The sequence below is a fragment of the Arachis hypogaea genome, chromosome 11, assembly GCF_003086295.3.
Source record: "Arachis hypogaea cultivar Tifrunner chromosome 11, arahy.Tifrunner.gnm2.J5K5, whole genome shotgun sequence".
NCBI lineage: Eukaryota > Viridiplantae > Streptophyta > Magnoliopsida > Fabales > Fabaceae > Arachis > Arachis hypogaea.
In genome coordinates, this window is record NC_092046.1 from 91,605,357 (window position 1) to 91,627,024 (window position 21,668).

The 21,668-nt window shown below is 36.7% G+C and overlaps 1 non-coding gene across 1 annotated transcript; it reads right to left on the bottom strand.

The window, feature by feature from the left end:
• Positions 1-21,192: 21,192 nt before the first annotated feature.
• Positions 21,193-21,300, bottom strand: LOC112725163 (small nucleolar RNA R71). Its single transcript, XR_003164287.1, has one exon. It is a non-coding gene; the product is annotated as a small nucleolar RNA R71 (small nucleolar RNA).
• Between the last annotated feature and the right edge of the window lie 368 nt (positions 21,301-21,668).

Consider the following 21,668-nt stretch of genomic DNA (forward strand, 5'->3'; position numbering starts at 1 on the left):
TTGAGGAATATAAAGCCAAGATACCTTATCCTCAAAAACTCCGGAAAGAGGAGCAGGATAAGCAATTTGCTCGCTTTGCAGATTATCTAAGGACTCTTGAAATAAAGATTCCATTTGCAGAGGCACTTGAGCAAATACCTTCTTATGCCAAGTTCATGAAAGAGATCTTGAGTCATAAAAAGGAGTGGAGAGAAACAGAAAGAGTTCTCCTCACTGAAGAATGCAGTGCAGTCATTCTGAAAAGCTTTCCTGAAAAGCTTAAAGACCCTGGGAGTTTTCTGATACCATGCATATTAGAAGGTGATTGTACCAAGACAGCTTTATGCGATCTTGGGGCAAGCATCAACCTGATACCTGCATCCACTATCAGGAAGCTTGGCTTAACTGAAAAAGTTAAACCAACCCGGATATGTCTCCAACTTGCTGATGGTTCCACTAAATACCCATCAGGCGTGATTGAGGACATGATTGTCAGAGTTGGGCCATTCGCTTTTCCTACTGACTTTGTTGTGCTGGAAATGGAGGAGCACAAGAGTGCTACTCTCATTCTAGGAAGGCCCTTCCTAGCAACTGGACGATCCCTCATTGATGTCCAACAGGGGGAAATAACCCTGAGAGTCAATGATGATGAGTTCAAGTTGAACGCTGTCAAAGCCATGCAGCATCCAGACACATCAACAGACTGCATGAAAGTTGATCTCATTGACTCTTTAGTAGAAGAGATCAACATGGCTGAGAGTCTCGAATCAGAGTTAGAAGACATCTTTAAAGATGTTCAGCCTGATTTGGAGGATTCAGGGGACATGAAAGAGCCTCTGAACTTTCTTCTGAAAGAGGAAAAACCCCCTAAAACCGAGCTCAAGCCACTACCACCATCCTTGAAATATGCATTTCTGGGAGAAGGTGACACTTTTCCAGTGATCATAAGCTCTGCTTTAAATTCACAGGAAGAGGAAGCACTTATTCAAGTGCTAAGGACACACAAGACAGCTCTTGGGTGGTCCATAGGTGACCTTAAGGGCATAAGCCTAGCTAGATGCATGCACAAAATCCTATTGGAGGATAATGCCAAACCAGTGGTTCAACCACAGAGGCGGCTAAATCCAGCCATGAAGGAAGTGGTGCAGAAAGAGGTCACCAAATTACTAGAGGCTGGGATTATTTATCCCATTTCTGATAGCCCCTGGGTGAGCCCTGTTCAAGTCGTCCCAAAAAAGGGAGGCATGACAGTGATTCATAATGTAAAAAATGAACTGATTCCTACAAGAACAGTTACAGGGTGGCGCATGTGTATTGACTACAGAAGGCTCAATATAGCCACCAGAAAGGATCATTTTCCTTTACCATTCATAGACCAGATGCTAGAAAGACTAGCAGGTCATGATTATTACTGCTTTTTGGATGGCTACTCAGGCTATAACCAGATTGCAGTAGATCCCCAAGATCAAGAGAAAACAACATTCACATGTCCATCCGGAGTGTTTGCTTATAGAAGGATGCCATTTGGGCTATGTAATGCGCCTGCAACCTTCCAGAGATGCATGCTCTGTATTTTCTCTGACATGGTGGAAAAATTTCTGGAAGTCTTCATGGATGACTTCTCAGTATATGGAGACTCATTCAGCTCCTGTCTTGATCACCTAAAACTTGTTCTGAAAAGATGCCAAGAAACCAACCTAGTTTTAAACTGGGAAAAGTGTCACTTCATGGTGACTGAAGGAATTGTTCTTGGGCATAAAATCTCAAACAAGGGAATAGAGGTGGATCAAGCAAAAATAGAGGTAATTGAAAAATTACCACCACCTGCCAATGTTAAGGCAATCAGAAGCTTTCTGGGGCATGCAGGATTCTATAGGAGGTTTATAAAGGATTTTTCAAAAATCGCAAAACCTCTAAGCAATCTGCTAGCTGCTGACACGCCATTTGTGTTTGACACAGCATGCCTGCAGGCGTTTGAAACGTTGAAAGCTAAGCTGGTCACAGCACCAGTCATTTCTGCACCAGACTGGACATTGCCATTTGAGTTAATGTGTGATGCCAGTGATCATGCCATTGGTGCAGTATTGGGACAGAGGCATGACAAGCTTCTGCATGTCATTTATTATGCCAGTCGCATTCTAAATGATGCACAGAAAAATTACACAACCACAGAAAAAGAACTACTTGCAGTGGTTTACGCCATTGACAAGTTCAGATCATACTTAGTAGGATCAAAAGTGATTGTGTATACTGACCATGCTGCTCTTAAATATCTACTCACAAAGCAGGATTCAAAACCCAGGCTCATCAGATGGGTATTGCTTCTGCAAGAGTTTGATATAGAAGTAAGAGACAGAAAAGGGACAGAGAACCAAGTGGCTGATCATCTGTCCCGGATAGAGCCAGCGGAAGGGACGTCCCTCCCCTTTCTTGAGATCTCTGAGACGTTCCCTGGTGAGCATCTATTTGCCATTCAGGAAGCACCATGGTTTTCCGATATTGCAAACTATAAAGCTGCACGGTTCATACCCAAGGAGTATAATAGAATACAAAAGAAGAAATTAGTCACTGATGCAAAGTACTACTTGTGGGATGAACCCTATCTCTTTAAGAGATGTGCAGACGGAATTATCCGTAGGTGTGTCCCCAGAGAGGAAGCACAGAGAATCCTATGGCATTGCCACGGATCTCAATATGGAGGCCATTTCGGAGGTGAGCGAACAGCCACCAAGGTCCTCCAATGTGGCTTCTATTGGCCCACACTCTATAAAGATTCCCGAGAGTTTGTACGTAATTGTGACAGTTGCCAAAGAGCTGGTAATCTGCCTCATGGTTACGCCATGCCTCAACAAGGAATCTTGGAAATTGAGTTGTTTGACGTATGGGGAATTGACTTCATGGGACCTTTCCCATCATCATACTCAAACACTTATATTCTGGTGGCAGTTGACTATGTATCAAAATGGGTTGAGGCTATTGCCACACCCACCAATGATACTAAAACAGTGCTGAAGTTCCTCCAGAAACATATTTTTAGCAGGTTTGGTGTCCCTAGAATACTAATCAGTGATGGGGGCACTCACTTCTGCAATAAACAGCTCTACTCTGCCATGGTTCGGTATGGAATTCGCCACAAGGTGGCCACTCCATATCATCCACAAACCAATGGGCAGGCTGAAGTCTCTAACAGAGAATTAAAGAGAATCCTGGAACGGACAGTAAATACCCGTAGAAAGGATTGGGCAAGGAGCTTGGATGATGCTCTGTGGGCTTACAGAACAGCATTCAAGACCCCTATAGGGACCTCTCCATACCAACTGGTGTATGGTAAGGCATGTCACCTGCCCGTGGAACTGGAACATAAGGCCTACTGGCAACCAGATTCCTAAACTTTGATGCCAAATTAGCAGGAGAAAAAAGATTGCTCCAGCTAAATGAGCTAGAGGAGTTCAGATTCACAGCTTTCAAAAATGCCAAGCTATATAAAGAAAAATAAAAAAAGTGGCATGACAGAAAGCTGTCATCTAGAATCTTTGAACCAGGACAGAAGGTTCTGTTGTTTAACTCTAGACTCAGGCTATTCCCCGGGAAACTGAAATTCCGGTGGAGGGGACCATACGTGATTACAAGTGTATCACCATATTGTTATGTGGAGCTTCAAGATATTGATTCTGATAAGAAGTTCATTGTTAATGGACAGAGAATCAAGCATTATCTTGAAGGCAACATTGAGCAAGAATGCTCATGGCTGAAGCTAGATTAAAAGCTCAGCAGGGTCCAGCTAAAGACATTAAAGAAGCGCTTGTTGGGAGGCAACCCAATTTTTATTCATTTTCATGGTTGTTCATGTTTTATTAGGTTCATGATCATGTGGAGTCACAAAATAAATATTAAAAATTGAAAACGGAATCAAAAACAGCAGAAGAAAAATCACACCCTGGAGGAAGCATCTGTCTGGCGTTCAACGCCAGAACAGAGCATGGTTCTGGCGCTGAACGCCCAAAATGGGCAACATCCTGGCGCTGAACGCCCAGAACAAGCATGGTTCTGGCGTTCAACGCCAGAAATGGCTAGTAAATGGGCGTTGAACGCCCAAAATGGGCACCAACCTGGCGCTGAACGCCCAGAGTTGTGTGCAAGGGCATTTTGCAGGCCTAAATTGGTGCAGGGATGTAAATGCCTTGACACCTCAAGATCTGTGGACCTCACAGGATCATTTCAAGATCTGTGGACCCCACAGGATCCCCACCTTCCCTCCTCATAATCCTAGTTTTTTCTTTCCACATCTTCTTCTTCATCTATTCCCTCTTCTTTTGCTCGAGGGCGAGCAACATTCTAAGTTTGGTGTGGTAAAACAATTATGTGAAGGATCTATAGCTCAGTGGTAGAACATGTGACTGCAAATCAAGAGATACCTCAGGGGATGCACTTCCCTCCACATAATTATTGGAAGCAACTGAGGATAGAAATACCAAAAATCACTAGGAATCAAGCCACAAAGGCAAGGAAGAGACATAAAAGAGCTCAAGAACATCATTGGTGCCTCAAGAAGGAAATGCCATCATCACTAAGGTGGACTCGTTCCTTGTTCTTACTTTCTCTGTTTTTCGTTTTCTCTATGCTAAGTGCTTATCTATGTTTGTGTCTTCATTACATGATCATTAGTAGTAATTAGTGTCTAGTTTGATTTTATCCCCAATTAAGTTATAGTCTATTTTTCTTATCATCAACAAACATGAATAAAATAGTAGATCTTTTGAATAAGAGGTAATAAAATTTCGAGTTTTTAATAAGAAAAATTCTAATTAGTAACATGTGGTGGCAATGCTTTCTGTCTTCTGAATGAATGCTTGAACAGTGCATATGTCTTTTGAATTTGTTGTTTAAGACTGTTAAATATGTTGGCTCTTGAAAGAATGATGAACATGAGACATGTTATTGATAATCTGAAAAATCATAAAAATGATTCTTGAAGCAAGAAAAAGCAGCAAAGAACAAAGCTTGCAGAAAAAAATAATAAAAAAAAATAAAATAAAAATAAAAAAAATAAAAATAAAAAGAAAAAGCAAGCAGAAACAGCCAATAACCCTTAAAACCAAAAGGCAAGGGCAAATAAAAAGGATCCCAAGGCTTTGAGCATCAGTGGATAGGAGGGCCTAAAGGAATAAAATCCTGGTCTAAGCGGCTAAACCAAGCTGTCCCTAACCATGTGCTTGTGGCGTGAAGGTGTCAAGTGAAAACTTGAGACTGAGCGGTTAAAGTCAAGGTCCAAAGCAAAAAGAAGAGTGTGCTTAAGAACTCTGGACACCTCTAATTGGGGACTTTAGCAAAGCTGAGTCACAATCTAAAAGGTTCACCCAATTATGTGTCTGTGGCATTTATGTATCCGGTGGTAATACTGGACAACAAAGTGCTTAGGGCCACGGCCAAGACTCATAGAATAGCTGTGTTCAAGAATCATCACACTGAAATAGGAGAATCAATAACACTATCTGAATTCAAAGTTCCTATAGATGCCAATCACTCGGAGCTTCAATGGATAAAGTGAGATGCCAAAACTGTTCAGAAGCAAAAAGCTACTAGTCCCGCTCATCTAATTAGAATCTGAGCTTCAATCAAAAACTCTGAGATATTATTGCTTCTCAACCTATTAGTCTTCTATTTTATTTGTCTAGTTGCTTGAGGACAAGCAACAGTTTAAGTTTGGTGTTGTGATGAGCGGATATTTTATACGCTTTTTGGGGTTAATTTCATATAGTTTTGAGTATGTTTTAGTTAGTTTTTAGTCTATTTTTATTATTTTTTAGGAAAAATTCATATTTCTGGACTTTACTATGAGTTGTGTGTTTTTCTGTAATTTCAGGTATTTTTCTGGCTGAAATTGAAGGAGCTGAGCAAAAATCTGATTCAGGCTGAAAAAGGACTGCTGATGCTGTTGGATTCTGACCTCCCTGCACTCAAAGTGGATTTTCTGGAGCTACAGAACTTGAAATGGCGTGCTTCCAATTGCGTTGGAAAGTCGACATCCAGGGCTTTCCAGAAATATATAATAGTCCATACATAGCACAAGGATAGACGACGTAAACTGGCGTTCAACGCCAGTCTTCTGCCCAATTCTGGCGTCCAGCGCCAGAAAAGGATCAAAAGCTGGAGTTGAACGCCCAAACTGGCATAAAAACTGGCGTTCAACTCCACAAATGGCCTCTGCACGTGAATTGCTTAAGTCTCAGCCCCATCACACACCAAGTGGGCCCCAGCACACACCAAGTGGGCCCCAGAAGTGGATCTCTGCATCATCCATCATAGTTTATCCAATTTTTGTAAACCTAGGCTACTAGTTTAGTATTTAAACAACTTTTAGAGACTTATTTTGTATCTCATGACATTTCAGATCTAAACTTTGTATTCTCTGACGGCATGAGTCTCTAAACCCCATTGTTGGGGGTGAGGAGCTCTGCTGTGTCTCGATGAATTAATGCAAGTATTTCTGTTTTCCATTCAAACACGCTTGTTCCTATCTAAGATGTTCATTCGCGCTTAACTGTGATGGAGGTGATGATCTGTGACATTCATCACCTTCCTCAAATCATGAACGTGTGCTTGACAACCACCTCCGTTCTATATACGATTGAATGAGTATCTCTTAGATTCCGTAATCAGAATCTCCGTGGTATAAGCTAGAACTGATGGCAGCATTCATGAGAATCCGGAAAGTCTAAACCTTGTCTGTGGTATTCCGAGTAGGATTCAAGGATTGAATGACTGTGATGAGCTTCAAACTCCTGAAGGATGGGCGTTAGTGACAGACGCAAAAGGATAGTAAATCCTATTCCAACCGGATCAAGAACCAACCGGTGATTAGCCGTGCTGTGACAGAGCGCGTGAGCGTAGTTTTCACTGGAAGGATGGAAGGTAGCCATTGACAACGGTGATCCACCAACACACAGCTTGCCATAGGAGGACGTGCGTGCGTGAACAAGAAGACAAAGGAAAGCAGAGATTCAGAAGACAAAGCATCTCCAAAACTCCAACACATTCTCCATTACTGCATAACAAGTAACTTTTAATTCATGCTCTCCTGGTTATTCGCAATTCACTTGATAAACATAATTGACTTCCTGACTAAGATTTACAAGATAACCATAGATTGCTTCAAACCAACAATCTCCGTGGGATTCGACCCTTACTCACGTGAGGTATTACTTGGACGACCCAGTGTACTTGCTGGTCAGTGGTACGAGTTGTGAAAAGTGTGATTCACAATTCGTGCACCAAACCCTTAGAAATACCACAATGGAAATGGGAGTAGATTACTATGGATTTCGTCATGGGATTGCCAAGGACCTCAACAGGACACGATACCATCTGGGTAATTGTGGACAGGTTGACAAAGTCAGCGCACTTCCTTCCGATTCGAGTTGACTATACTTTAGAAAGGCTAGAACGAATATATATTCAAGAAAACGTATGACTACATGGGATACCTTCGTAAATTATCTCAGATCAAGTTTCGAGGTTTACTACTAGATTTTGGGGAGATTTTCAGAAAGCGTTGGAAACAGAATTGCACACGAGTATAGCATACCATCCTCAGATAGACGGACAATCAGAGCAGACAATCCAGACGTTAAAAGACATGTTACGATTATGTATGATAGACAACCAAAGCAGCTGGGATAAGTATTTGTTGTTGGTCAAATTTGTCTACAACAACAGTTGCCAATAAAGTATCAGGATGGCACCATACGAAGCTCTCTACGAAAGAAGATGTCGGACACCATTGTGTTGGAATGACGATGGGGAAGCTAGTGTCTTAGGTCCAAACTTAGTGTACAAAACTACTGAGAAGATAAAGGAGATTCGTCGGAAGATTCAGACAGCACAAGGCCGTCAAAAGAGCTATACCGATAATAGACGTAGACCCTTAGAGTTTAGTGAGGGAAACCATGTCTTTCTAGAAGTAACTTCGACTACTAGAATAGGTAGAGCCCTTAAGACTCGGTCTAGTAGCTTATCAAATAGCCCTTCCTCCTTATTTGTCAAACCTTCATGATGTTTTTTTTATGTCTCGCAACTTAAGAAATATGTTCCCGATGAGAGTCACGTTTCACAACCAGAAACAATACAATTATAAAATGATTTGACATATCAAGCATCACCAGTTCAGATCATAGAAAGAAGTGATAAGCAGCTAAGAGGCAAGACTGTTCGCTTAGTCAAAGTAGCATGGGAACCAAGAGGAGAAGAAGAGCACACTTGGGAATTGGAAGATAAGATGAGAGCTGATTACCCGCATCTGTTCTCAGGTAACTGAAATTTTGAGGGCAAAATTTTCTTTTAGGAGGGTAGAATGTAAAAACCCTAATTTTCGAGTACATGAGATCTTTTCTGAAAGTACGGATTTTTTCGGAAGATTAGTAAAGGGAACACCTCTGTTATATCATCAAGCATCTCAATCCTCATTATCATTATGTCATCCTTAAGTTAGAACCTCCTCTGAGGCAAGCTCGATAATGCAATCGCGAAGAACCTTGTTTTTGAACCGTATCGGTTGGCAGTTTTGATTCTGATTTTCGTAAATAGTCTCTGTTTGACGAACCGGACTCGATTCATGAGAGGAAAGAGATAATAGTATAATATTATCATTATATTAGTATTAGAAAATGCTTGAATGACATTATAAGGTTACCTGGTCTGTTTTTGTTAAAAATAGAAAATCAGTTTAACTGGGTTTACGGTTTACTGGTGCAGCTTAGCACCAGCACTCTCTGATGAATTTAGCAATGCTAAGGCCTCATTATACATGTTCTATTCTCATAATAAATATGTTACTAGTGTCATTTATGCTAGTAGCTCAGAAAATAATTTTTAGAGTTGTTTTTACGAGTGTTCCGATAAACCTAGTTTTAGTAGTTGTACACCAGAGATATTTTAATATTATTTTAATCCACCTCCAAGCCAACCAATCACAACTCACCTTACACCCCCAAGACCTCCAAGGCTGTCTCATTTCATCATTTTGGCCGAAAATAACAAGAGAGAAAAGAGAGAAACTTTCATGAACACTTAATCTTCAAAGCTTGATTTCTTCTGAACTAAAACTCAAATCAAAACTCCGATTTTACCAAAATGATCCTCTTTCTTCCTCTACATAACCATGTAACTTATCAAGGATGGAAATAAGGTGAGATGGCTGTCTCTCTCCCATTTCAATTCGGTTTTCAAGGAAAACCATGCAAAACATGTGTTTTCTTGATGTTCGTCCTTAGGAATCATGCTTAAGTTGACTTGAGGGCCAAGAAACATGAATTTTCAGAAAGTCTAAGGTGAGATATCTCTTCCTAACATACTGAGTGAGATTTGGTCAGTTGAGAGTTTTTGGATTTAAAGTTGTTCTTGATGTGATTTAGGAGGAAAAAGTGCTTAAGGACCACCTGAAAGTTTAACCGAATTAGGAGCAGCAAAACCAGGTAGGGATTGACGAATTTAATCTTGATTGATTGTGTTTGAGTTGTGTGATTATGATATGGTTTGGCTGTGCTTGAAATTGATTGTTTGTATGAGTAATTCTTGTTGAAATTTTGGTGAAAATTTGATGAAATTTGATGAAATTCAAGCTATGAATGTGTGTTCTGGTGGCTGCTGGAAAACGAAATCCTAGAGCTTAAATTGAGGTTCAATTGGTGTTAAAATCATGTAGAAAAGATGGGGTTTTAGTGGCTGGAAATATATTTTGAATTTTGGTAAAAATCGGTTGCTGAAAAGACTGAAAAACGGGTAAAAACAGAGAAAGAATTTAAAGAATATACGAAGAACACGAAGAACTCTTTGAGTGTGGTGAAGAACATTGAAGAACACCTTTTAGGTCTTAGATAGGGCAAGGATGTAAAATTTTTGGTGTTTAAGGGGTTATATGGTAATTTCTGAAAGTTAGGGTGGTAAAAGTAGAAATATTAAAAGTTACGGGTGGTAAAAAGTGAATTTTAAAGGTTAAAAATAAAAGGTAAGTTAATTTTCGAAAATTTAGTATTAAAATAATAAATAATAATAAAATATTAATTAATAATATTTAATTAAAAATAATATTTTAATAAAAATAATAAAATAATGCGGAAAAGGCAGTTTTCTGTAAAAGCTTTAGAAAGACAACTTTAAGTGCAGAATCTCATAATTACCTTCATAAAACACTTAGGGAGTGGTAATAACATGATAGTGAGACAAAGATAAAGAAAGGATAAAAAGTTAAAGAAAAGATAAAAACCAAAGAAAAAGTCTGTAAAATTTTAATGACAGAAAAATAGATAGAGACTAGTGAACGAACTAGGGCAACTTAGTTAGTACTTGAGTTGCGACTAGGGTTAGGTGTTATAGTATAGAATTAATGAACCTATACCTGGGACAGGCTAACTATTCATACCGAAATTTACATAAGCTTTAAATACACATGTGAAACAGAGAAATCAGAGCAGAATAAAGTAACACAGAGCACAGAGTAACCAGAGTAAAGTAAAGAGATACAAAGAGAAAATAATAATATGATAAAGAGAAATGGTTTGAGCCAAGATATTGTAAAAGTGAAAGATGTAAAGTTTGTACAGTATGATTGAACAGAGAAAGAAAGAGGTATTGCATAAGAATGTGAAAATGATGATGAATAATGAGAATGATGATGAATGATGATAATGAGAATGATTATGTAATGATCTGCTGCGTGAAGGCAGTCAGATTGATAGTGGTACGACCACAGAACATTTTCCAGTGTTACACAGCTATTGAGAGCTGTACCTGCAACTGATAACCTGGGATCACTTGCAGAAGATATTAATTCATACACGGCTAAAATGCTGCACCTGTAAGGCAAGGATTGCTTACAGAGAATATGATTTCATACACGGCTGGAATGCCGCCACCTATAAGGCAGAGTTTGCTTACAGAGGATATGACGCATACGTCGGTTAGTGAGAACTGTACCTATGCTGACTGGAAAGCCATACCTATTTCAGCTGCTTCGGGTTATGTCGGGAGCGGTTAGAAACCGACAAATGAGCTCATTACCTGCGTTAGGGCTAGACATGCATCATACTTGGTTGCGCATTTCCTTTGTTATGATTGTGGTATGAATGTATGCTTTCCTTGTTTGCATTCCATTCTCTGCGCTTGTGTTATTTTCTTGTATTCTTCTGTTTGTGTTCTGCTATCTGTTTTCTCTATCTTCTCTACTTATCTGTGTTTTCTAATTACTGCTTCTTTGTATTCTGCTAATAGTCTGCTAAACAACATAGAATTAATGAACATAACTAATAACCTCGACCCTACTAAGAACTCCCCAGTTCTTACCCCTTCTCTCTTCCTTCCCCCTTCAGATGGAAGTAAGAGTACCTTACCATAGTTCGCTGATGACCATTCGCAAGAAGAGGATTCTGCTCTAGATAGTCTTCTGAGTCTAGGGTGAATATCGTTCTCTGATTATATGTATATACTGTGAGACCAGCCAACGTCTGCACCCCGTTCGTATGCGCACTTTAACCTAAATCCTGTGTACAAGATTTCTATTGTGTGGATACTTCATGAGGTACCAGAGAGACGTCCTGTGGAAAAGTCTGATCGTGCAGAGGAGTAGCAGATGATGTTCTATCTTTTGATGACGTTCCACCTGACTTGAGTTTTGAAGACCTAGAATGTACCTTCCCTCGCTTTAGTAGTTTAGAGGGACTAGGTGAGTATAGAGTCTAGGCTAGCCTAGGTGCCAGCTTAGGGACCTCTTGAACAGGTCAGGACCTGGGATGTTGTATGTATATACATGTATATAGATATTATTTAGCTATATCTAGGGGTGTTCTAACTAACAATCTATATTCTAATAAAGGCTGAATCACCGAATGTTGCCAACTACTTATGATGTATTTATGTGTGGTTGTTTATAACTATTTTATCTGTTATTATTTGTGAATTGATTATAAATAATTCTGTCTATTAATCTAAACGTTTTAAAAAAAAAATACACCTTGCAAATTAACTACGCTTTTAGCAACGAATCAGGCTCATATGATAAATAATAGATAATAATTAGGAAGACAAATTGGTAGCGCTCAGTTTCCGGTATGATCTAGACATATTGAAAATTGGGTCGTTACAGCTCCCACTTAGTTAACCCTTACTAAATAAAGGAAAGTCAAGTGGACCAATCAATTTGATCCTCAAGTCCTAGTCAACTCCTGTGGAAAGATTAGCTTTAGAGCGATCCAAATCAATCAGCGAGAATTCTAATTTTCAATCAACTGCTGAGTCTGATAATTCAAGTTAACACTTGAATTTAAATTTGAATTAAATTGAAAGCATCATAAATAGAATAAAACAATCATAAATCTAAAATACCTCAAATTATATTTAAATAAAGAAAATCAATTCTAACATGGAGTTCATAAGCCAAATTGAAAAGATAAATAACAATTAAAGTAATAGAATAAATAAAAGTAGAAAATAAAATAAAAGAACATTTAACCTGGAATGAAGAGAAGTAGCCTAATCATAATAGAAATCCTAAATCCTAATCCTAATCCTAAATCTTAATAGAGAGGAGAGAGCCTCTCTCTCCAAAAGCTACATCTAAAAACCTAAAATTGTGTATTATGGAGTTGTTCTCTTTATGAATGAATGGATTTCCCTACTTTATAGCCTATAATTTGTGTTTTCTGGGCCGAAAACTGGGAACGAATTCTGCCACGCTGATTTTCTGTAGAACGACACGTCCGCGTGATTCACAGACTTCTGTATCTTAAGTTATGACCGTTTGAGTGCGAAGAGGTCAGGTTGGACAGCTTAGCAATTTCTTCAACTTCTTGTATTCCTTCCACTTTTGCATGCTTTCTTTCCATCCTCTAAGCCATTCCTGCCCTGTAATATCTGAAATCACTTAACACACATATCAAGTCATCGAATGGTAAGAAGAGGGGATTAAACATAGCTAAATTAAGACCAAAGAAGCATATTTTCAACTATATCACGGAATTAGGAAGGATTTGTAAAACTATGCAATTAGTATGAATAAGTGAGCAGAGAATTGATAAAATCCACTCAATTGAGCACAAGATAAATCATAAAATAGTGATTTATCAACCTCCCCACACTTAAACATTAGCATGTCCTCATGCTAAGCTCAAGAGAAGCTATAAATAGTGAAGAGAAATGGTAGAGAGTATGAAATGCAACCTATCTATGTGAATGCAACTACATGCAAAATGTTTCTACCTACTTGGTTAAAAATAAACAAATCTTTTAAGAACAAATATAAACTGGACTTCACTAATTCAAATCACGAAATAAAGTACAAGCAAACTTGCAGAAGAAAATAGCTCGTGAAAGCTGGGAACAAGGAATCGAGCATCGAACCCTCACCGGAAGTGTATACACTCTAATTGCTCAGGTGTTTGAGGTTCGATTCTCTCAATTCTTTACTAATCTTGCTTTCTAAGGCTTGCTCTTCATCTAACAATCAACAAAAATTTGATGCATAAATACACATATCAAGAGGTCTTTTAAGGGTTGTAATGGGGTTAGGGTCAAGGTAGGATTGTATTTGGCCAAGTGGACTAAAATCTGAATCCTTAATTAACTTAAACTTTTCCACCTAAGTTAGGACAATCCATGTAATCATAATACAAAATCTAACTGCCCATTAACTATGTTTACCACATATTCATGCATCCCAACTTTAGTATAACTCATATGCATTGCTACCAACATTTACTTTGGGGTATTTTGTCCCCTTTTATTATTTGCTCTTTTTTTTCTTTTCTGTTTCTCTTTTTCTCTTTTTCTTCTTTTTTTTCTTTTTTATTTTGTTTTTTTAATTTTCGCAATGCATATGATTAAATTATTGAATGCATGAACATGTCCTAAACATTTCTTTCACATTTTCATAAAGATATACAACACCCAATTCTTAAACCAAATGTTTCCAAACCCACTTTTCCCCACACTTTATTCATCAGCTAGTCTAAGCTAACCAAGGATTCAAACTAAGGACATTATTGTTTTCTGCTTAGATTTAATGATGTGCTAAAGTAAAGAACAAAGGGGTAAAATAGGCTCAAAATTGGTTTGCAAGGGATAATGAAAGGTAAGGCCATATGTGTATGTAAGCTTAGTGAAATAAGGCCTCAATCATGTAAGTGTATGCATACATCAAACCATGGAAATACAGAATTAATCAAGACAAAGATCACAATTTTAGAGAGAAAAACACACATCAAAAATAAAATATTGGTTGATAAAATACAGCCAATGAAATAGGCTCAAAATCTCACTGGTTTTGTGTGTTCGAGCTCTAAACCATGTTCCAAAATAATATTTCTTCAAACAAGTTTAACAAAAATTTTAATTTAAATTAGTGAAATGCTATAAAAAGTTTCTTGAAAAAGAAAATATTACTTTAATCAAGTGGTAAAATATGCACAAAATCAAGCAAACATGCAATCAAAAACATGCAAATGCAACAATGAACAAACAAAGAAAATAAAATATTGGTGTTGAAAAGAAAATAACTAACCCATGGAGATCGGTATCAACCTCCCCATACTTAAAGATTGCACCGTCCTCGATGCATGCAGAGATGTATAAGTGGACGGGTGGTTCCGCAGCTAGTGTTCTTTTTGTTCCATTCCTTGCCGGTGGTTTGGAAGTAGCTTTCTCTTTACCCTTTTTGGTGGCCATCCTGAAAAGGGAAGATGTAAGTACATGTAAAGCTAAGGGTTCGAGCAAGGGAGGGGATAGTATAGGTGATAATCAATGCACGGTAAAAAAGGATGTCGTTAACACATGGTCATGACTACATGTGAAAAGTTCATCAATGGAAATATAGCAAGTGCATGTGAGGGCAATTAAATGCAAGATGTTTATTGGCATACCCGCAAAGGCATGAGTAGCATAGATCAAGCAATAAATGTCCAAGTTTGATTATCAACCCTTTCAAACTAACAATCTGTTTGTATTGACAATTATATTTAATCAATAAAATATAAAAGGGGTTTTGTGAAAAATAGGCATTAGAGTAGTAGAATAGAATAATTTAAAATAATTCGCAATGCCATATGAGCTTTTTCACAAACACATAGAATGCATGATAAAGATGTTATGGAAAGTATAAATCTGAACATGCAAACAACCGTTAAGAAATAATATTAATTGTCAAACAATTTCACAATAATCCACAAGCAAAATATAAGAGAAAATAATCACCCAATTAAATTTCTAACACCAATTAAAGGAATAAAAAAAGAAAGAAAAAGAAAATATAGATAATAAAAGTGAAAAGAAAAAGAAGAAGAAAAAATAATAAAGAAAAAGTAAAAAGTAAAGAAAGAAATAAAAGATCCTTGATAATGGATGTGAAAAATAAGGAAGGAGAAAGTAAAAAGCGAGAAAGAATAAAAAAGGAAGAAGAGAGAAGAAAGAAATAAGAAGGGAAAGAAAAGATTTGGATTTGGGGAAGAAAAGATAAAATATCAGGCGCTGATTTGGATAAGTTGTGCGTCGCTTGTGACGCGGACGCGTGGGTCACGCGATCGCGTGGTGTGTGATAAGTTCAAGTGACGCGGACGCGTGGGTCATGCGATCGCGTGGCCTGATTTGTGCTATTGGCATGAGTGCTGCCTCGTGTACGTATAACTCTCTGTTTTATACGTATTTTGCCAAAAATTTGGGTGACGCGTGCGCGTGGGTGACGCGCACGCGTGAATGGCCATACTTTGAAAAATGACATGAACGCGTAGGGCACGCGTTCGCGTGGTAGGGCTTGTGCTTCCAGCATCATTCCAGCCCCACTCCATCATAACTCTCTGCCATACACATTTTTACGTCGATTTTGCAGGGTCACGCGTGCACATGGGAAGGAGTAGGATTGATTGGATGAAGACAGCAGGAAAGCAGAGATCAGAGGAACGAAAGCATCTCTATACGCTTATCTGAAATTCTCACCAATGAATTACATAAGTACCACTATCCTATTTTATATTTTATTTATTTTCATCCACTATAATTTCTTAATACAATTTAATCCGCCTGACTGAGATTTACAAGGTGACCATAGCTTGCTTCAAGCCGACAATCTCCGTGGGATCGACCCTTACTTTCGTAAGGTTTATTACTTGGATGACCCAGTGCACTTGCTGGTTAGTTGTACGAAGTTGTGAAACAGATATAAGATCATGAATGTGTGTATTGAGTTTTTAGCGCCGTTACCAAGGAATGGAATGATCACGATTTCGCACACCAAGTTTTTGGCGCCGTTGCCAGGGATTGTTCGAGTTTGGACAACTGACGGTTCATCTTGTTGCTCAGATTAGGTAACTTTATTTTAATTTTAACCTTTTTGATTTTATTATTCTTATTTTCGAAAAAAAAAATATTTCTTCTTTTTCGTTTTTACCAAAATAATTTTCGAAAGTCCAAAAAAATTAACAAAATCATAAAACCAACAAATATTTTGTGTTTCTTGTTTGAGTCTAGAGTCAAGTTTTAAGTTTGGTGTCAATTGCATCTTTTTAATTTTCTAAAAATTATTTTTGAAAATTTCATGCATTGCATTCTTCATGATCTTTAAGTTGTTCTTGGCCAGTCTTCTTGTTTGATCTTCATATTTTCTTGTTTTGTGTCTTTTCTTGTTTTTCATATGCATTCTTGAATTCTTAGTATCTAAAAATTAAAAATCTTTAAGTTTGGTGTCTTGCATGTTTTCTTTTCTTGAAAATTTTTCAAAACAAGTTCTTGGTATTCATCTTGACATTCAAAGTGTTCTTGGTGTTCATCTTGACATTCATGGTGTTCTTGCATGCATTGTGTGTTTTGATTCATAATTTTTATGTTATGAGTCTTTTTCATGTTTTTCTTTTTCTTCATTAAAAATTAAAAAATAAAAAAAATATGTTTCCCTTTTTCACTCATAAATTTTCGAAAATTTGAGTTGACTTTTTCAAAACTTTTTAAAATTTAGTTGTTTCTTATGAGTCAAGTCAAATTTTCAATTTGAAAATCCTATCTTTTTCAAAATCTTTTTCAAAAATCAAATCTTTTTCATTTTTTCTTATTTATTTTCGAAAATTATAAAAATATTTTTCAAAAATCTTTTTCTTAATTCTATCTCATAATTTTAAAAAATATTACTAACAATTAATGTGATTGATTCAAAAATGTAAAGTTTGTTACTTGCCTAATAAGAAAGGTTCAATCTTTAAATTTTAAAATCAAATCTTTTTGTTTCTTGTTAGTCAAGTAATCAACTTTAATTTTCAAAATCAAATCTTTTTAAATTTTTTTTTCAAACCTTTTTCAAAATAACTTTCAATCATATCTTTTTTAATTTCAATGATATCTTTTTCAAAATCAAATTTAAAAATCTTTTCTAACTTCTTTTCTAACTTCCTATCTTTTCAAAATTTGACTTTCAAATCTTTTTCAATCAATCTTATCTTTTTGTTTCAATCACATCTTTTTCAAATTTCAATCTTATCTTTCCAAAATTTGATTTTCAAAATCTCTTAACCACTTAACTTTTTGTTTGATTCTTATCTTTTTCAAAACTGCCCAACTAACTTTCTACCTTTAATTTTCGAAAATCCCTCCCTCTTTTTTTCAAAATTCCTTTTTAATTAACTAATTATTTTAAATTTTAATTTTTAATGTAATTTCAAACTTTAATTTTCGAAATTTAACTTTAATTTTTAATTTTTATTTTAATTAATTTTCGAAATTCTCTCACCTTTCATCTCCTTCTATTTATTTATTCATCTACTAACACTTCTCTTCCACCCAAAAATTCGAACCCCATCCTCCTCTCTGTGTTCGAGTTTTTCCTCTTCTCTTCCTTACATTACATTCTTCTCTTCTTGTACTCACATAAAGAAATCTCTATACTGTGATATAGAGGATTCCATATTTTCTGCTTTCTTCTTCTTTTTCATATGAGCAGGAACAAGGAATGGGCATTCTTGTTGAAGCTTATCCAGAACCTGAAAGGACTATGAAGAGAAAACTAAGAGAAGCTAAAGTACAACAATCCAGAGACAACCTTACTGACATTTTCGAACAAGAAAAGGAGATGGCAGACGCACCTAACAACAATAATGCAAGGAGGATGCTTGGTGACTTTACTGCACCTAATTCCGATTTACATGGAAGAAGCATCTCCATCCCTGCCATTGGAGCAAACAACTTTGAGCTGAAACCTCAATTAGTATAAATAGAACTTTTTACTATTGTATTGAGACTGTATTAGCATTTTATGTTACATTTAGAGGCTAGCCATTCGGCCATGCCTAGACTTTTCTCTCTTATGTATTTTCTACGGTGGAGTTTCTACACCTCATAGATTAAGGTGTGGAGCTCTATTGTTCTTCATGAATTAATGCAAGTACTATTGTTTCTCTTTCAATTCACGCCTACTTCTTCTCCAAGATATACTCTCGTACTTAATTCAGTTAAGTCAGAATGAAGGGGTGACCCGTGACAATCACCCACTATCTTCATTACTCGCTTAGCCAAGATCCGCGTGCCTGACAACCATAAGCGGTCTACATGATGTTCAACGTAGTCATTGGATGACAGCCGGAGTATATTCTCTTGGGTCTCTGATCTAGGGACCGAGTCCGGAAGATTAGAACCTTCGTGGTATAGGCTAGGACTAATTGACAGCATTTCTGAGATCCGAAAAGTCTAAACCTTGTCTGTGGTATTTCGAGTAGGATCTGGGAAGAGATGACTGTGACGAGCTTCAAACTTGCGAATGTTGGGCGTAGTGACAGTATGCAAAAGCATAAAGAGATCCTATTTCGACACTAGTGAGAACCCACAGATGATTAGCCATGCGGTAGCTGTACCTGGTATTTTTCATCCGAGATGAGAAATCCGACAGTTGATTAGCTGTGCAGAAACCGTACCTGGTATTTTTCATCCGAGAGGATCATACAGCTTGCCATGGAAGGGAGCACGCATGATTAGAAGAAGACAATAGGAAAGCAGAGGTTCAGAAGCAACAAAGCATCTCCAAACGCTTATCTAAAATTCCCACCAATGAATTACATAAGTATCTTTATCTTATTTTATGTTTTATTTATCTTTTAATTATCAAAACCTCATAACCATTTGAATCCGCCTGACTAAGATTTACAGGATGACCATAGCTTGCTTCAAGCTGACAATCTCCATGGGATCAACCCTTACTCACGTAAGGTATTACTTGGACGACCCGGTGCACTTGCTGGTTAGTTGTGCGGAGTTGTGAAAAGTGTGATCACAATTTCGTGCACCAAGTTTTTGGTGCCGTTGCCGGGGATTGTTCGAGTTTGGACAACTGACGGTTCATCTTGTTGCTTAGATTAGGTAATTTTATTTTATGTTTAAAGCTTTTTATTTTTATTTTCGAAAAATTCAAAAAAAAAATATGTTTTTAGTTTTCGAAAAATTCATAAAAATTTGTAAGAATGAATTCTAGAGCTTCTTGAGATATGTTGAAGCCTGGCTGGGTTTTAAGCCATGTCTAATCTTTTGGACCGAGGTTTCCACTTTCCATTGTAGAAAGGACATGTCTGTATTTGTTCTGCTAAAGCTTGGCTAGTCATTTGGCCATGTCTAATTCTTTTGGACTCAAGCTTTAGACTAACATTGCATGAATCTTGGAATTCTTATTAAAAATTTTGAATTTCTTTAATTTCTTTTTTCAAAAATTTTTTCGAAAAATATACAAATTTTTTTTTAATAAAACCATAAAAACCAAAAATTGTGTTTCTTGTTTGAGTCTAGTGTCAAATTTTAAGCTTGGTGTCAACTGCATGTTTTTAATTTTTCAAAAATTCATATATTGTGTTCTTTCTTGATCTTCAAGTTGTTCTTGTTGATTTTCCTTATTTGATCTTTAAATTTTCTTGTTGTGTGTCTTTTCTTGTTTTTCATATGCATTTTCGAATTATTAGTGTCTAAAGTTTAAAAATTTCTAAGTTTGGTGTCTTGTATATCTTTCTTTTCTTAAAAATTTCAAAAAAATATGTTCTTGAGGTTCATCTTGATTTTCAAATTGTTCTTGGTTTTCATCTTGACATTTAAAATGTTCTTGCATGTATTTTTTGTTTTGATCTTAAATTTTCATGTTTTGTGTCATTTTGTTGTTTTTCTCTTTCTTCATTAATTCAAAAAAATAAAAAATAATATCTTTTCCTTATTTTACTCATAAATTTCGAAATTTTGGGTTGACTTAGTCAAAAATTTTTAAAATTTAGTTGTTTCTTGTTAGTCAAGTCAAAATTTCAATTTAAAAATTTCTATCCTTTCAAATCTTTTTCAAAATCAAATCTTTTTCATTTTTCTTTCATATTTTTCGAAAATTCTTCAAAATGAATTTTCAAAATCTTTTTCTTATTTTTATTTAATATTTTCGAAAACTTTACTAATAATTTAATGTTTTGATTCAAAAAATTTCAAGTTTGTTACTTTCTTGTTAAGAAAGGTTCATTCTTTAAATTTTATTTCTTTTCTTAAATTTCGAATTCTAACTTATAAATTAAATAAAAACAAAAATATTTTTCTTTTCTTTTAAGTAATATTCGAATACTCTCTCTCAAAGGAATCTCTATACTGTGACATAGAGGATTCCTCTTCTTTCTTTGTTCTCTTCTTTTTCATATGAGCAGGAACAAGGATAAGAACATTCTTGTTGAAGCTGATCTTGAACCTGAAAGGACTCTGAAGAGGAAGCTAAGAGAAGCTAAAGCACAACACTCTGGAGAAGACCTTTCAAAAATTTTCGAAAAAGAAGTAAACATGGCAGCCAAAAACAACAACAATGGTGGAGATGCAAGGAAGATGCTTGGTGACTTTACTGCACCAACTTCCGACTTTCGTGGAAGAAGCATCTCAATTCCTACAATTGGAGCAAACAACTTTGAGCTTAAGCCTCAATTTGTTTCTCTAATGCAGCATAATTGCAAGTTTCATGGACTTCCATTGGAAGATCCTCATCAGTTCTTAGGTTAATTCTTGCAGATCTGTGACACTGTTAAGACCAATGGAGTTGATCCCGAGGTCTATAGACTTATGCTTTTCCCCTTTGCTGTGAGAGATAGAGCTAGGATATGGTTGGACTCACAACCTAAAGAAAGCCTGAACTCTTGAGGAAAGTTGGTCAATACTTTCTTGGCCAAATTCTTTCCACCTCAAAAGATGAGAAAGCTTAGAGTAGAAGTCCAAACCTTCAGACAAAAGGAAGGTGAATCCCTCTTTGAAGCTTGGGAAAGATACAAGCAATTGATCAGAAGGTGTCCTTTTGACATGCTTTTAGAATGGAGCATCCTATGTATATTCTATGATGGTCTGTCTAAATTGTCCAAGATGTCCTTGGATCACTCTGCTGGCGGATCTCTTCATCTGAAGAAGACGCCTGCAGAAGCCCAGGAATTCATTAAGATGGTTGCAAATAACCAGTTCATGTATACTTCTGAAAGAAATCCTGGGAATAATGGGATGACTCAGAAGAAAGGAGTTCTTGAGATTGATACTCTGAATGCCATATTGGCTCAGAACAAAATATTGACTCAGTAAGTCAATATGATTTCTCAGAATCTGACTGGAATGCAAGTTGCATCCGGCAGTACTAAAGAAGCCTCCTCTGAAGGAGAAGCTTATGACCTTGAGAATCCTGCAAT